This window comes from Penaeus monodon, chromosome 38 (genome assembly GCF_015228065.2).
Source record: "Penaeus monodon isolate SGIC_2016 chromosome 38, NSTDA_Pmon_1, whole genome shotgun sequence".
In the NCBI taxonomy this organism is placed as follows: Eukaryota; Metazoa; Arthropoda; class Malacostraca; order Decapoda; family Penaeidae; genus Penaeus; species Penaeus monodon.
Window position 1 is genome coordinate 20,060,158 of NC_051423.1, and position 5,742 is coordinate 20,065,899.

Genomic DNA, 5,742 nt, shown 5'->3' on the forward strand with positions numbered 1-5,742 from the left:
AAAAATTTTCTGAACCGCAGAAAAGGTCCAGCAGTTTGGGGTCCTCGGGCACAGATAGATCGTACTTTATACAAGCAACATCTCCAAGAAGAAGTTTTCCAAATTCCAAACTTAACAATAATTGAAGGGGCAGTAGAAGACCTGATCTTAAAGGAAGGTGGTAATGCTAATAGCAGCCAAGAAGGTAATTTTTTTTTTTCTCTTTCCTCACTCCTTCTTAGTTTCAATTTGTTCTTGTATAAATACTAACAGTTCTTTTAGGTGAAACATGTTTCAATATCTTCAATTTCTTTTTGTTTGTGGAGGAATACATATTGGACCTTTTTTTGTTTTTTTCTATTAGATATAGTAATGACAGCGTATGTATTTTAAGGTATTGATACTTCTGATGCAAATGACTTTAATAAATTTTTAAAATAGTGAAAATTTACAGAGATATCAAAGTTTTCTCATATATTTGTTTATAAATAATACCTCTTAAATACTCATTTGCTTATTATTTCTACAGACTCCACAAGACTGGCAGAATGCCGTGGCATCATTCTTGATAATGGTGAAGAGATTCGATGTGACACTGTTGTCATCACCACTGGGACTTTCCTGAATGGAGCAATTAACATCGGTTGGATGTCAAACCAGCTGGCAGACTGGGTGATGCACCTGCTATTGGACTGGCAAATACATTAGAGAGATTACAGTTTAAGCTTGGTAGACTCAAAACAGGTCTGTATTACTTTGTCTATGTATTTTTTTTTTATGTTCTGTAAACATGAGTCTGAAATATTGATTTTGTTAAAAACTACGTGAGATTTCCTTATGGGGGGGGCATGAAAGTGGTTAAAAAGAACTTAAATCAACTGTCTTTTTTTCTCTCTAATACTTCCTTCTTTTCAGGAACTCCACCGAGAATAGCTAAAGACACTATTGATTTCTCAGTTTGCTTAACACAAGAACCAGACAACCCACCGTGCCGTTTTCTCCTTTATGAATGAGAAAGTTTTTGGATCAAGGTAAAAGCTTCTAAAGATGGCTGCATAGCTTCATTATAGCATAATAGAGGACTTTTATCTTACATGACTGTTGATTATTTTCTGATCCTATGCATATATTTAGTACAATGGAATTAATATTTTTGTTCAAGAAGGAGTAGTTCTATTTAAAAATGCCATTTATGATGTAACCTGAATCAGCCTGAAGATCAACTCCTATGCCACCTTACTTATACAACAGCAGAGGTTGACAAAATCATCAGAGAAACCTTACACCTAAATCGCCATGTGCAAGAAGAAACACGTGGACCCAGATATTGCCCTTCAATAGAATCTAAAATCCTGAGGTGAATAAGAGAGATTTGACTTAATATTTAGTCATAAAAAAAACATACATACATACATACTCATGACTTAATATTTAATCATAATGTTATAGTGAAAAAAAGCAGATACTCGCACTTTTGTATCACTATGAGCATATGGATATCATAGTTTAATTGGTACTCATACATTGGTGATTTTTACTTGATACAAATAGATTTAAAGGAAGAAGACACCAGGTTTTGGTTAGAACCAGAAGGTTTGGAGTCAGAGCTGGTGTACCCACAGGGCTTATCATGCCACCATGCCTCCAGAACACCAGCAAAAGATGATAAGGCTTATACCAGGCCTAGAACACTGCCAAATGATTGTTCCAGGTTAGATTCTGATGAGTGTAGAATAGACACTGTTATAACTATGGGCTTTGGAATATTACTCTCTCTCTCTCTCTGTCTCTCTCTTTCTTTTTATGCCTTGTCTGTGTATCTGTGTATATATAAAAAGAGAGAAGATTAGGGGATGTATGTTCATGTGCTCTTTTTGATCATTTATCCAGCTCACATATCTCTGATTTTACATGAATGTTTAAGAGTTGATACAAAAATATCAATTATTTCCAACCTATTACTATATTAAACTTTAATGCCCAGGGTACGGAGTGGAATATGATTACGTAGATCCAAGAGAATTAACTCCCCAGCTGGAAACGTGTCGTATCTCAGGGCTTTTTTTGGCTGGTCAGATCAATGGTACAACTGGCTATGAGGAGGCTGCTGCCCAGGGTATTATCGCTGGAATAAATGCTGCAGCAAAGGTGATTTGTAGTGTCTTTTGTGTTTTGCTTCTGGTATTCACTATAATTCTTGTACTATTCTTGAGATAAACTGGTATGAAAATTAGAAATACTGGACTAAGTGTATAAGTGTTTATATACATGAAACCAATGATGTGGAAACTTCTCTTTCAGGCATTAAAAAGAGAAGGCATAACTGTAGATCGTACTGAGGGCTACATTGGTGTCCTCATTGATGACCTAACAACACAGGGCACCTCTGAGCCATACCGAATGTTCACCTCCCGTGCTGAGTATAGGCTGCAACTGAGGCCTGACAATGCTGATCTACGACTGACTGAAAAAGGTAGGCTTTAATTTTCAGTTGCTTTTATTTGTTTTTATTTTTTTTTTTGTATCAGAGAATTTGATTTATTAGATTCCCTACTGTTTATTCATCTTCTTAGATCTCATACAGATATAAAAAGGGAGGGGTCAATCCATCATCACATAAAGTAAAAATTACAAGGATTGACCTGTCAATGTTCCAATAGATTTTCAGTTTTCTATAAGAAGAGCTAAGAGAGAATGCAAGACTGTGTTTTCTATCTGCAAGCTGACATGTTGCATTATATTTGATTAGACAGTAGATATAAGAGATAGAATGAAATTGATGATAAACTATGTTCTTTTTACCTGGTAGGATTCAAAGTAGGATGTGTATCAGAGGAGAGGTTCAATAAGACAGTATACATGAGAGAGAAGCTGACAGAAGGCTTAAGTGTACTTCGAGATGATGTTCGTAGTCTTCAAGACTTGGGCTCATCTGCTCCAGAGGCAGGAACCTAAAGCACCAGTACTCAAGAGGTAGGCTCCTTGTTTAGGTGAATTTTGAGCTCTTCTTTTTCATTTTGTTACTTTTTCATTTTCCACATCAGTCTTCCTCTACCTCCACCTCCGCTTCGTTTTCTTTCTTCTTTTTATCCTGCCTTATTCTAGTTTCTTGTGTTGCCATTGCTTCCTCCTCCTCCAATATATTTATATATTACAGATGTTAATGTATATAAAAAAGTAAAGTAATATAACAAATCTTATTCTCCTAAAAAAAAAAAAAAAAAAAAAAGACTTGTCCCTCAATTGCACTTCCCACAGTGGCCTGGAGCTTCTTGGCACTGCAAACTGGCACATTACCATCGAAGAAATGGCATGTGCTGAACCGGCCTACCGTCCTTTTTGCAGCGACCCCAAGGTAGCAGAGAGGCTGAAGATTGAAGCCTTGTACACTGACCATGTGGCAGCCCAGAGTGAAGAAATTGAAGCAGTTCGCAGGGATCTTTCCCCTTGTCATCCCTCTTGATGGATTTACTATTGGTACGCTTGTGAGTGTGTATTTTGCATGGAACGCTTGATATATGAATGACTAAGTTTGGATTTCCTTCTTTAAATATGTGGTTATTTTTTTTAAAGATCATTCCTGTTTTAATGGAATGCCCTGTGTTGCTTGCAGTTCTTCCATCAACATATCAAATGAAATGCGAAGTAAATTGTCAAAAGCCAGACCAGCAACGGTAAGAGATATGGATTGTTAATGACCTGGAGGTACCACTGATAATAATATATGATATTGCATTAGTTTTTAACAGAAGACACTTCACCCATTGGTTCCACTGTCTCCCATAGTTTTTTTTTTGCAAAGTCCTCAGTGACTTGGAATCTAATTGATATCAGTATTGTCATACATTATTGATATCATAATGTTATATAGTATTAAACAGTAGAATTTTTTTTTTTTTTTTTTTTTTTTTACTGTTATTTATAGTGATACTGTTATTATGACTTGAATCAAAAAAACAGGTAAATGGGTGAGGTAGATAGAACTAGTAGAAAACACAATTAATCACTAAAAGGACACTGACATACGTGCATTTTTTGCCATCCTGGCATCACTGGCTTAAAAATGAAGGTTATGTATCATTTTTCTCTTTTGTTTTTCTCCAACCCAGATTGCTGCTGCAACCCGTGTGGAAGGTGTCACTCCAGCTGCAATTGTAACCTTGTTGAGATATGTGCAGCGCAGGCAGCTAGAGTATGCCCAGATATTGTGAATAACAGTCCGCTTAATGAAAGTAATTTTATGTATTTATTAATAAAATTCATTTTGAAATTTATATTTTATTTTTAAACCCCAAACAATATGTTTAACAATGCATAACAGTGGTTAGACCTATTAGAAACAGATCTCATGATCTTAAACATGTTTTTTTTCCCTGAGTCACTACATTTAGATTTCAAGGTCAGGATATTCCAGTATTTAAATTTTCTTCTAATTAATTACTTTTCAAATCTCTTACAGATGAAATACAAGAAAATGCACAATAAAAATTGATGACTATATAATAAAACATATGAATAAACAGCTGTGTACTCTGTGTACTTTCTCCCTTTTTAATTGGGGTGATCTTTGCAGTATAAAGATTTTCAATTTAAAATGAAACTAATAATTTTTCTTTCCTTTTAATATTTTCAGTGCCTCTCTTTTCCCTTCCATTTTTTTCCCGCCATCCCTCTTTTATCTTCTCCTCTCTCTCTTTCAGTATCTCTCCTTTTTTTTTTTTCTCTTCCCCACCCCATGCCTTCCTTTATGGTGGGACCAACCCTCCTGTCTTGCTTTTGGAATAAAGAGGTACCCCGTCCAAGGGAATGGGCAATGTATTTTTGCTGTCTTAGCTGTCTCATAGGTTGGGTGTTGGGTCTTGGAAAGGAACCACAGGATCTCTGCAACGATTGATATAGTTAATATTCAAGAAAGACAATGTGCATATTTAAAGAACCAAAATTGTGGTTAAGTTCCTCTTTCATGATAGGGAATTTGGGTCAAATGTAAAACCAATTTCAAATCAAAAAGGCATCATAAAATGTTTAAATATAAACCCAGTGATAAATTTTCATTAGGAAAAGTCATTGCCCACTTCGAGTGTGTGCTGTACCCAGAGGCAGTGTATGAACTGCCTCTGGGTACGCACACACTCGTAAGTGGGCAATGACTTTTTCCTAATGAAAATTTATCACTAGTTTATATTAAAAATTTTATGATGCCTTATGATTTGAAAATCTGGTTTTACATTTGACCCAATTACCTATCATGAAAGAGGAACTTAACCACAATTTTGGTTCTTTAAATATGCCATTGTCCTTTCTTGAATATTAACTATATCAATCGTTGCGAGATCCTGTGGTTTCCTTTCCAAGACCCAACACCCAACCTATGAGACAGCTAAGACATCAAAATACATTGCCCATTCCCTTGGGGGCTGGATACCTCTTTATTCCAAAAGCAAGACAGGGGGGATTTTTCCACCATAAAGGAAGGCATGGGGTGGGGAAGAGAAAAGAAAACATGGGGAGATACTGAAAGAGAGAGAGGAGAAGATGAAAGATGATGGCGGGAAAGAATGGAAAGGAAAAGAGAGGCACTGAAAAATTTAAAAGGAAAGAAAATTACTTAGTTTCATATTATTGAAATCTTTATACTGCAAAGATCCCCCATGAAGAGAAAGTACACAGACACAGCTGTTATTCATACTGTTTTATTATATAGTCTCATTTATATTGTGCTTTTCTTGTTATTTCATCTGTAAGAGATTGAAAATAATTATT

General features: G+C 35.6%; 1 protein-coding gene and 2 long non-coding RNA genes across 7 annotated transcripts in view; all 3 read left to right on the forward strand.

The window, feature by feature from the left end:
• The window catches only part of LOC119597101 (KICSTOR complex protein SZT2-like), a 47,239-nt gene that overhangs the window by 17,147 nt on the left and 24,350 nt on the right, over positions 1 to 5,742 (forward strand). The window lies entirely within an intron of this gene.
• LOC119597106 lies at positions 592 to 958 on the forward strand. The gene is made up of 2 exons (XR_005230798.1): positions 592 to 723; positions 895 to 958. It is a non-coding gene; the product is annotated as an uncharacterized LOC119597106 (long non-coding RNA).
• Positions 3,416 to 4,246, forward strand: LOC119597105. The gene is made up of 3 exons (XR_005230797.1): positions 3,416 to 3,456; positions 3,593 to 3,653; positions 4,089 to 4,246. It is a non-coding gene; the product is annotated as an uncharacterized LOC119597105 (long non-coding RNA).